This window comes from Lepisma saccharinum, chromosome 25 (assembly GCF_977018435.1).
Source record: "Lepisma saccharinum chromosome 25, izLepSacc3.1, whole genome shotgun sequence".
Lineage (NCBI taxonomy): Eukaryota > Metazoa > Arthropoda > Insecta > Zygentoma > Lepismatidae > Lepisma > Lepisma saccharinum.
The window spans coordinates 41014349-41026373 of NC_139253.1; positions in this window are offsets into that span (position 1 = coordinate 41014349).

The window sequence follows — 12025 nt, forward strand, 5'->3', positions numbered from 1 at the left end:
TGAAAATCCATATTCCTGAAACTTTCTGGCCGATGCGCTACAAAGAAAGTTGCGTGTTCTCCTTTAGAATTTCGTCATTTTACAAATTGTAATATAATTTTAACAAAAACGTTGCATGCTAAAGAAGAATAAAAGAGTTTTAAAAAATAATTGATTAATAGACTTAGTTTATTTTTCTTCGCTTATCTGTCACATATGGCTAATCGCAAAGATGAGGATGCGTGATGATATGATGAAATTGAAGAAAGGAAAGTAGAACCATGCCCGGGCGGGGATTCGAACCTGGGGACCCTTGGCATCGTAAAGCGTTGTGCTAACCACTTCGCCACGGAAGTCAGCATTACATAGAAATAAACAGAAAATGGCATATATGTTTTAATATGCGAGGAGGTTATTGAAATAACAAATAATTATACAAGACGTTGTGATGAAAATTATTAATATATCTGAAATGTTGAGAGTTGACCTTGCAGTCTCTAAATGTACTTTTGAGGTTACGCAAAACCTTTACTCAAAATTGCTAGTGTAAATTTATTAGCTATTAAAATTTAAAACTTATTCCTGTTCGAAAAAAGAAACTGCCAAGTCAAATTAATATTTCGTAGAAATACACATATTTTTCTTTCATGAAGCCAAGAGAGTATTTGGAGGGGACGGTGGCTTGGGAAGGCTATAGCCCCGGATCTCGATATGCAACGGGGCTTCCAGTGGGAAAACATTGCTATGAAATAGTCCAGAAGAAGGGGCGAAATTATTTTTTTAAAATGGCTCAAGAATACAAAGATATAAGTGGACATTTGGCAAGCTTAGTCTAAAACTTACAACTGATATCGTACGTGTGTGTGTGTGATTGGGAGGGGGTGGCCATGCGAGGTAACACAGTGGAATATGATTCACAATACTAAAATTAAAATAAATATGTGGGAACAATAGAAATCAAAATATGTTGTAGCTAGTGACAGCGCAATAGTAAAGATGGAGGGGTAAATCATATTTTCCCGGGGCAATCATGTTTATTATTCCGTTCCATACGACACAAAAATGTATATTTTGGCTAAAAGAGCATTCATTCATTTATTTATTTTTGTCGTTTTACTGGGGCCAGATATGAGAGAGAGAGAAAAATTGTCGAACGAGAATAGGGGGGAGGCGTTCCTGCCTCCCCCCTGTAGTGTGGTCACTGCCTATAGCTATGCTGGAGAAGAATGCACCAATTAATACACTATTATATAAAACAGATACTTTTAAAACTTTTAATCAAATTATTTGTGAACTATGATTTAAATTTAGAGAGAGCACATTTAATTTGGATGAGTTAACTTCTGAAGCCTGCCATTTCCGAGCCTTCTTCCGGTGTAACTGCACTGCCCTTTGAGCCCTAGCTGCTACGTTCAGGTGGCGGAACGAGCAGAATACTAATTAAAACAAATATGTGACAAAATATATATATATATATATATAAAACACGGTGTAGAAGCTATTGACGGCGCCAAAGAAAAGACAGAAGAGAAACGTGGAGAGTGCAGTGGTATTTTACGAGAAGCAGCAGGCACGTATCCAGGAATTCCTTTCGGGGGGAGGCTGAACACCATTTTTTAAAGGGGTATCACAATTGCATGTTTAAGGCCAGTGGTGGCAATTGGGTTCCAAAATGTGGGGGGGAGGGGATTGGACAAGGAGATAAGCATTAAGAGGCCATAGTGTGATAGTGTGGAGGCAAAAGAATGGGGAGCAACTATCTCCTAAATCGTCGCCACTGTTTAAGGCTGTCATTTTAACCAGAACGTGAAATCGGGACATTTTCTGCCACTCAACTCCTCTGTTTCCATGCATTAACATTGTGTGCCGGAACCATCTCAGTATGTGTGTTTGTCCATTTCTTCTCATCAGGCATCAAAACATCTATGTACTAGAAGTATTTTTACGAAGGTTTTACACATGCACGGAATGCACAATCCACTTGACAACGCGAGATTCAAACTGTGTGCTGGGAACTGGAGGCAGACAGTTCACGAATATTTCTCTCTCATTCGAGCCTGAGCACCACTAATGTGTCTTGTCCTCCCATGTTTGCAGCTCTTATAAAAGCCGAAACCCACCAAATTGTTCATATTCAGGTCTAAGCACTCGCAAGTGTTGAAAATTGTCTGTTGAGTGTGTGTCGAACCCAGTAGCCTTAAACAAAAGTATTTTTTTATGGCATGAAATTCTCGGACTGCATACACAAAATTTGGTCCTGGCACAACCAAATCATCACTCAAAACTTTGATTTTCAGTTGATCTGTGCATCTTATTTCTTTTTTAATAAATCGCTCCAATGCCCAGCCCGATACTGCCGAAATATTCACTTTAGAGAGAGAGACCTTCGATCTCTTCGTCTTTCGAACCGAACTACTCGTAGCACAACTCGAAGTTCCACTGTCGTCAATGTCTTTAGCTTTGGGACCGAACTGGAACTAGTAGTAGACTTCGTTACTTTACGGTATTTAGTCCATTTCATTTTCGAATCACTAGAACTTATAAAGCAACCAATGGACACTGACTGATCACTAATCGACTGTATGAATTGTCATACTTACCTCTGAAGTCTCCACCTATTCTGTTGTACAGATCAACCGGGAAATTGAAGCCGCGTATTAATATTCTCATTATATTCTAGAACATTCAGCAGATAAAATGATTTGTAAATATTGCCAGTAGTTCGACTCCTCTTTTTCAAGAACGTTCCCTCTCGCGCTTTCCAGAGATAAAAAAATTACAATGAATCCGAATCGCCCTACGTGTGGCGCTTGCAAATGCTGACAAGTCTCTACATAGAGTTCAAGTTCGCTACGACAACACCGAAAGTGTAAGAAAAGTTTACGTGCAATATTATCAACAGCAGGGTTATAGAACATTCTCCGTCTTGCCTTGATAAATTATTATCCTAAAATTATCGTCACATTATTCAAGAAGACAACAACCTAATTTTATCTAGTGTAAACTGAAAAAGTTCCTGGTGGGGGAGGGGGGAGGCACAAGTTACGATCCCCACCTTGGATACGCGCTATAAACAATAACAGGGTTATAGAACATTCTCCGTCTTGCCTCGATAATTATTTATCTCCTTAAATTATCGTCACATTATTGAAGAAGACGAAAACCTAATTTTATCTCGTGTAAACTGAAATATTTCCTGGGCGAGGGGGCTCGAGACACCTGATGCCCACCTTGGATACGCACTATTAACAATAACAGGGTTATAGAACATTCTCCGTCTCGCATCGATAATTATATATCTCAAATTATTATCACATTATTCAAGAAGCCAAAAACCTACGTATTTTATCTAGTGTAAACAAAACAATTTCCTAAAGGGGGGGAGGGCTCTCCTAAAATTATCGTCACATTATTCAAGAAGACAACAACCTAATTTTATCTAGTGTAAACTGAAAAATTTACTGGTGGGGGGAGGGGGAGGCACAAGTTACGATCCCCACCTTGGATACGCGCTATAAACAATAATAGGGTTATAGAACATTCTCCGTCTTGTCTCGATAATTATTCCTCTCCTAAAATTATCGTCACATTATTCAAGAAGTCAAAAATCTAATTTTATCAGTGTAAACTGAAAAATTTCCTTGGGAGCGGGGGGGGGGGGCTCAAGCCACCTGATCCCTACCTTGGATACGCGTTATTAACAATAACAGACTTATAGAACATTCTCCGTCTTGCCTAGATAATTATCAATCAAATTATCACCATATTATTCAAGAAGCCAAAAACTAATTTTATCTAGCGTAAACTGAAAATTTTCTAGAGGCGGGTTTGAGCCCCCTGATTCCCACCTTGGTTATGCAATATTCTCAGTCTTGCCTCGATAATTATTTCTCTCCTTACATTAACGTCACATTATTTTATTTGACACCACAAGAAACAAAAAATCTCATTTTATCTTGCGTAAACCGAAAACTTTTGGGGGCTCGAGCCCCCCCTTGGATACATGCCTGGGAAGCAGTCACGTTTATTACACCCTTACATTTATATACAATATTAAAAAGTTCTGCTTTTAGATCTCGCACAATGCCTTTCTCACAAAAATGGGCAATCCCGCATTTTTTATATCAGTCAAGCTGTGATATTTTAGATTTCTTCCGTTAGTTTTCTGATAATAGTTTTCACAGCTTTCCATAGCATTTAGGCATGATTTCAGTTGACAAGAACAAAATAATCTTATTTCAAAACATAGAGCAAAAAGAAATCCAACGCGCTTAAGTTAAAACTCCCTTACATTGGAAGCCTGGAGAGAACAAAACAGGGGTTCCTTCATAACACGATCTCTTGAAAACCATTTTACACATTTGAATCAACTTTGTGATAAATTGATTAGAAAGGATGAATCTTAACAGTAAAAGTTGTAACTTTTCCCCTGCTACTATATTTTAGAAGATATTCGTTGTCAATTATCTCAATATTTGCATTCATTTTACAGATAATGACACAAACATGAGATGTGCAAAATATCTCGGCGATATTTGTTTCGGTTCTCGAGAAACACGCCTTCAAACACCGCTGAAATTCACCTACTACGTCACGGATTTGAAAAAGTCCTCTCCACAGACAGGAGGTCCTCTGACGTCATCACTTAGAAATGCGTGCAGGCGGGGCTTCTGCTCGTCCCCTCAACTTAGTATGAGCCGCGGAAGCGACAGAAAATTCACTTGTTACTGAGTAAAACAAGTATCTTACAACTTCCAGTGCAAAAATCTGGGCTCCATTTCTTGGAGATGAATTATGCCCTAGCAGTATACTGTATTAGTATTTACTATAATTCAGCCACTCGGTAGAGGGTTTTCCCATTAGGGTGACAAAGCAAACCTTGTAACAGTCAATGGCTGAACACGTGAACAGCCTTGTTCATTGCGAATACATAGGTTAGTTCTGACTGGCAAAAACTTAATGTTATAGGAATGCCTTTTCTGGAATTACAATTATTTTCGTCATAATATTTTCTTCACAAATTTTAAGATAATACTTTTAGAACACACTGGTTTACACGCCAATTTCTGCAATATAAGAGGTGATACGGTATGAAAAGGTACGGTGAGTTTTTAAATTTCCTGCAGTAAATGACAGTTTTCTTCAGTTAATATATATATTGCAAATTTTTGTATTTTGCCTACTTTTACGTCGCTTTTTCGTTCACTTTAACAGCAACGATGAGAACACATGGTTAATTTATTATGTACCATCTCTAACATCACATTTCTTCCCACTTTTGGCTAATCGCTACAATGAAGATGAATAACTACAAGCAGTATTCGAAGTCGGGGTGCAGGAGTACCCCCCCCCCCCACACACACACACACTACCACCAACTGCACAATCTAAGTATCAAAGTATCACCCAACCTGCCATGATAAGAGGCGAACTCTTTCTTCTGTCCCATCTCATTTCGAAAACACTCACTTGTCCCATCTCCTTTTATGAGACGAGACGGAACATGCCTCGTCTCGTGAGCAACACTAACATTAACAATAGAAGCATCCCATTAGCTGTCCCCAAAATCTCGAGCAAACATCCTCCCATGTAACAATTTCCAGTTCAATGAAATGTCACTCACAAGGAAACAGTCATGCCCAGGTCGAGAGTCAAACCTGGAACATGCGACTTCCTCAGATAAATCATGAATTTTGTGTATAATAATTACAACGCCAGTTCATTCCTGGTAATTCTGAATCTGCAGTTTGGTTTGCATATATAAGCAGGATAATATTTAGTTTTCGAGGGCTGTACTGTCGAAACGAGGAGTCAAATAATAATAATAATAATAATAATAAAAAATATTAAGAAAGTTTTTTTTGTATTTATAATGATAAGCCTTTGCATACGTCGTTAATTCTATATTTTTCTAGACTTGAGACGAGAACGAGAATTGCCCTCCCAAACCGAGACGGATGTTTATAAATTGAGACGTAACTGTCAATGAGACATTTACAAATAAACGCGAGACAGACATTTACAACTCTCAACGAGAACGAGACCAAGGCTGCCATATCTCGTCTCGATATTATCCTTAGTGGTGAAGTTGTGAACCAACCAATTAATGCGTTCGGGGTAACGAGATGAGGCGGCTTTTTTCGCAGTACAAAATTCAAAATAATTATATCGTACCATTTCAGTATGGGATATTGTTATACACATGGGCGTATATATAGTTCACGGGGGGGGAGGGATGGATCAACTTTTGGTATGATTAGGGTTGCTTTGTTTGGTAAGTGAAAATCCAGGACACTGCTGGCCGGAAGCTTGTTGGGGAGCATGGGGGTAGGGGATGTTGGACCCGACAAAGTTGTGTGTTTGTAGTCACGAAGTATTGATACTTTTCTGTTCATCTTCTGTCACTACGTTTTTAAGAACCAAATTTCTTTAATATGATTCGAGGGGGAAAAAATAACTGATTTGATAGTCTCAATGCAGTTTCTTATTGCAGAAATTCCGAAACTATCAGGAAATTGCAGATATTGGTCTGCAGTCCCATCTGGTGTGTGGAATTACGAAATTTCCTTCCCATCCGTATCCCGTCCTATACGTCTCTAATTTAAGAGAATGAAATAAGTCCGAAGGAATTTTTTATGAACAAGCGGATAGAACAAGGAAACTGGTAATTTTAGTGAACCAAAAAAAGAGGGGGGTTGGACCCGTTGAATCCTACTTAAATAAGCCCATGGTTATACATATTATTTCCTTGTAATAACTATACATAAACTAAGTATAGATATGTACTGTGCAACTAATGTAATCTTCTCAGTGTATTTTCTCTTATCTGCACAAAAATATTTGATCATAATTTGCGCAACAGAAATGGAACACAAACTGAAATTGCTTTATGGAAAATAAAGTTAAATAGGCTTTATAAATAAAGTGAAGAATGTGAAAATTCCTATTTTGCACTACATAGGTTACGGTAAATATCGATAAATATAAGTTTAAAAAATAGTTTTGAGTGTCTGGTCAGCAACCAATTTTATAAGCAATATTTTTCGCATGGCCTGAGAACACACACGCAGCTGAACCCTTTCATTTATCTTGCACGTGAGCAGCACGGATATTTCATAGAAGAATGATCATTACAAAGCATAGCTTTCCTTTCTCCTATTGCTCCTTCTTCCATTATTTAAATCGGTACAGATTTGTAAAACTGCTGCACGTGTTCGCTCACCGTGGGCTACCCATCCGGAACTGGACGCTCGAAGCAGACGACAAATGAGCTCTCCCTAAGAAGTGACGTAGTAACATGGCGGCGGCGTGTTTTCAGCGCAACGCTAGCCTCGCAACTTTGGAAGTCTCGTTTCTGCCTTAAACTGGACGCAGAGAAACGCTAAAACTTGCAGGGGTCATTTTTCCAGGGTATAGTTTTCAAAATTGTTGTAAAAAAAATTGAGTGGAAATGTCCATTCATACGTCCATGGACAACTGCACATACGATCTGCGCCGCCGAACGAGCACCCCTTGGTAACTCTCGGCGCTACCGCTGTTGTCTGGTTGGTCTGCTGCGTATTCCCCGCTCCCCACTTCCCTTACCAGCATATAGAGCGCCCGCCGTAACAGTAGAAAAGACCTATAGTACATTATTATTTTTTTAAAAAAACACTATCAATAAATTTTTCTACTAAATTTTTAAGCCACATTTTCTAAAATAAGATAACAATATATATCCAACTGTAAGGATAAAAAAAGTAAAGTAAAGTGTTCCCCTGTGCATAGCACCACGCCATGAAGGCGTATAGGGGGTGTGAGGGTAACGCCCCACACTTTCTTGATCCGGTCGTGAGTGGGGGTGATGTGATCAGCATCACGCCCCTGACCGCCTTTACCCCCCAGGGTTTCCCCCAGGTACCCATGTTATTCGACGCTGGGTAGGCGCCGGATACGTTTACAAATCAAAGATACCAAACACTGATGAAGAGGAATTGCACAGTTTATAGTAAGTGTTTTGTAGAACGGCTCTCTCTCTTTTGTGTATCTATTACACTCAAATATGATACGGTGTATATCTGCCTTATTGCCACATGTACAGATTGGGTTTTGTACAATCCAAATCTTCTGTAAATGACTTTTAGTAGTTGTATGACCTGACCTAATACGATTTAGTAATACTATCACATTCCTTGTACGTACCTTGAACTTTTGTAAACCAGGGCTTGATTCGATTGAAATTAGCTATCCTCTGATAAAAATTGCCTGCATTTTGAAATTCACCTTTGCACCATTCCTTCCAGTTTCCCTTCAACTTTTTCTTCACCCTCGGTAGAAGGTCTCTGTACCATGTTTTCAGCTCCAGGACAGGTTGAATTACCTTAGCTTGAAAATCAAGTCTAAATTTGAGACAATTCATTCTAAAAAAAATGTTGCTGCAATTTTTTAACTAGCGTCATGGTGAAACAGCTGAACTGCGTTTCAAAAACGTCACAACAATCAAAACGTTTCATTGTCGTCTAGAACGTTCTACCAGATAGTACTTTACTGTTAGCTCGCGTCGCGGGTTGTATTGTTTTGTGTGTGTTCCGTTATTTGTAGAGCAGTGAATAAACATGGTTAAGAAGTATACATGTAGTTTCAATACGGACATATAAAAATAATTCAGTGACCTGTGTTGTGACCAAAACTCAATAGACAAATCTTGCGTTTTATGTCAGATATGTGGGGTAAGTTTTTCGTGGAGTTTTGTGAACGGTTGTTGAAGAATAATGCTGTTCTCAATAAGAAGGGTTGTTCTGATAAATATGTACTTCAGAGTAGGACTAACATCAAAGGTTAATCTGAAGAGAACAGAAACACTATGTAAAAATAAACGGGATTATAATAATTATTATTTCATTCATGTTTATGATGTACAATATCATTCACGTGATCCATACTTTAACGAATAATAATAATGATGACTAAGGTCTAAATCACCATCCCTGAGACCTTCTGTAAACAAACGGTCTCCCCGATTCGATGTATCACTCCGCGTCAGCTGATCCATGACCGCAATCATCTGCTGTTACACTCATAGTTCGCCGCACCTATTCATTTTATATAAGAGCCTCTGAATGTGAGAACCCGTTCTCAAAACATCAGACGAATATGCAGCCGCATACATTGTTACTCTCCCGGTCATTCTCTCTTTCATAACCCTTAAAACTGCAGACACTGACACACCACTGCACTGGAGATACCAACTTAACCACTTCATTTACTGGTTTCTCAGGATACTACTGACAGAACGTTACATAAATATTGAGTAGAATCTCTTTCTCACCCCTTTTCAAAGGCTGTCCTTGCTGGTGTTTTGAAAACAAGCTCGGAGAACACGGAGACTTTCCCTCACGCATAGAACTCGGCATGTTTTTTTTTCTAAGGCTAAGTCAGTCAATATTACTAAGTTGCACTACTTCCTTGCTGTTCACATGATTATTTTTAGAAAATAACCAATGTTATAAAATACCATTATGTACACAAATCTCTAAGCTCATTGAAAGTTATATTACTACAAAATGTTCACACTTATCTTGCCTTGCCATGTCACCAAGTTATTTTACGAAGTGCACTATATTTGGCGGAACAAAAATTGTTATTAGGATGCTTGTAAAAGTTTCCAACCGCAATAAATTTACGAACTTTTTGTCTTGTTTTGATCATCATCAATATATTTATTGGAATTACAGCAATGCATATGCCTGTTTATGCCCATTATATATTTTATTTACATAAGATACAATTTACATAAAATGTACAAACAAATTTCAAATACACTCCTATCTATATCAAACCTTAGAAATATACATTACCATGTTATATCATTTTGTCTAAAAAATGCAAGTAAAATATATTCAAAGAAAGAAGCCAAATTTATGGGAAATGATTACTGGTGCAAAGAGTTAACCATAAAGGTGAAGCAATAAGTACAAAAGAAAGAGCATTGGGTTTAAAGTGAGACGTCATTTGCGGCAGCGTATCCCACACTACAAATTGGCCATTGTTTTACCTTACGTAATGAATCCTGTAACAACGCTGGATTTTCGTGTGGATTATTTTACTTCTATGAGTTTGCAATGCTTTCTGCATGCAGGTGGTTTTGTTTACAGAAGGTGTCAGGGTTTGTGATTTGAACTATAGTGCTAGGATTTTTATGACTTGGAATATAAATATATATTTTTTTTTTTGGTAAGGGTGTTGTGTTCCCTAAATATATAGAAATTCATATTGTGAAGAAAGTAATTGAATTAAGATGCTTCTTAAGTGCGTATTTTGACATATTTGGCAATTTCTACGTGATAGAGCATATGTTGATGGATTTTCGGTCATATTCGCATATTTTCGCTTTATCCAGAAATATACAGTCATTTTCGAAGTGGATTCGTTCTTACTCCCGTGTTCACTTAAGGTTTTTTTTTGGACTGTAGCAAAATATTTTGCATTTTTATTTGAAAATTTATTGAAAATATTCATTGTGCATTGCAACTCAGGGCCCATAAAGTGAACTAAAAATAGTAAATATGTTAAAATATTTCAACATATGTTAGATATTGATGTTTGAAACAGTCCAGTTATAAGGGAACATTTTTCAAATTATAGTGCATATTTTGTTAAATTTTAGGTCATAAGAGCATATTTTATTTGCATATTTTGGTGATTTGTAGGTCATAAAATCCTAGCCCTAATAATAACATTAATGTTATAATTAGGCTTAACCAATTTTTAATGAAAGTGGGGGTAAACTGACCTGCTTGGGATGTCTCGTTTTCAGGCCAAAATATTATGGTCACCCTACAGATGACCCCTGTTCGAATCTCCGGTAAATAGTGGCCATGTTTCCTTTGATCACCTCATGATGACCTACTCACACCCATCTTGGTTAAACAACTTGTACGATTACTAGGGGCATGCATATTTCGTTTTTGACGAAAAAACGAAATTTGAAAAAACACATTGTAGTGTTAATTTTTCATGTTTTTGAAAGGTGTGAGATGCATTTTGTGACCATGTTTCGTCACGAAATAAGGCGAAATGAACTGCAAAAAGCGAAATTAACTCTTAAACACGAAATTTAGGGTTTATTCACCGACGCGGCACCTTCTGAGGTCTGAATTATCCTGAGTGTTATGCAATTCCCGGAAAATTGATTAATTCTGCTGTTAATATTGGAGAAACAAAAATTGACTCCTTTACACAGAAATAAACTTAATACTCGGATAACTACATAAATGGGCAATTAGAAGTGAAATGTTAATTCTGTGGAATAAGTGTAGTTTTTAAATCAAATTTAGGATTATATTCACAATTTTAATTTTTAATTAATAAATTTTCATTTTATGTAGCATTTTTTATGTGATTATTCACCGCTGAAATTTTGCTTTTTTATTTACCAAAAATATGTGCCTCTAACGATTACTCAAACTCAAAGCAAAATTCCAAAATGAAATGAATGCGCCATCCAGCAATAAGAAATGCTTCTCCGGAACAGACTTCCATTACAAGAGGGCGGAGCTAAAACTCTTCCCTCCCTTGAGGAGACAAGAATGCAACTCGCATGACGTAACAGCAAGTTCACATGCCGAAAGGTCTTCAATTTCAAGCAATAACTAGCATCAAAGGCCCCTTGCATTAGTTGTGACATGATTTCGCCCAGTTTTTCGCTATTGTTGCTTCTTGCCCAGGGGGCAATGCGACTCTGACCCAGTAACATCATTGGTTACCAGAAGGACTGGCGTAATGGGAGGTGCATGAGTCAGTGGCATTGTAATCTTTTACTCATCAACAGGCGACGACAACTGCAATTGTCCCCTGCTATCGTTTCAACACTCGCGCTGGGTGTGCGCAAATTATGTTCTAAGGAATTGGGACGAGTGACGACCATTGCAGACATGAGGATGGCTCCGGCATCGGTATTTGGGATAGAAGCTGAATAAATCGGCGCCAGAAGCATGTGGCGGCATCGATAAAAGGTGGCCGTTGCCTAATCGTCTGTGCGTGGAGAAAGAGATGACAACTGTGGGCA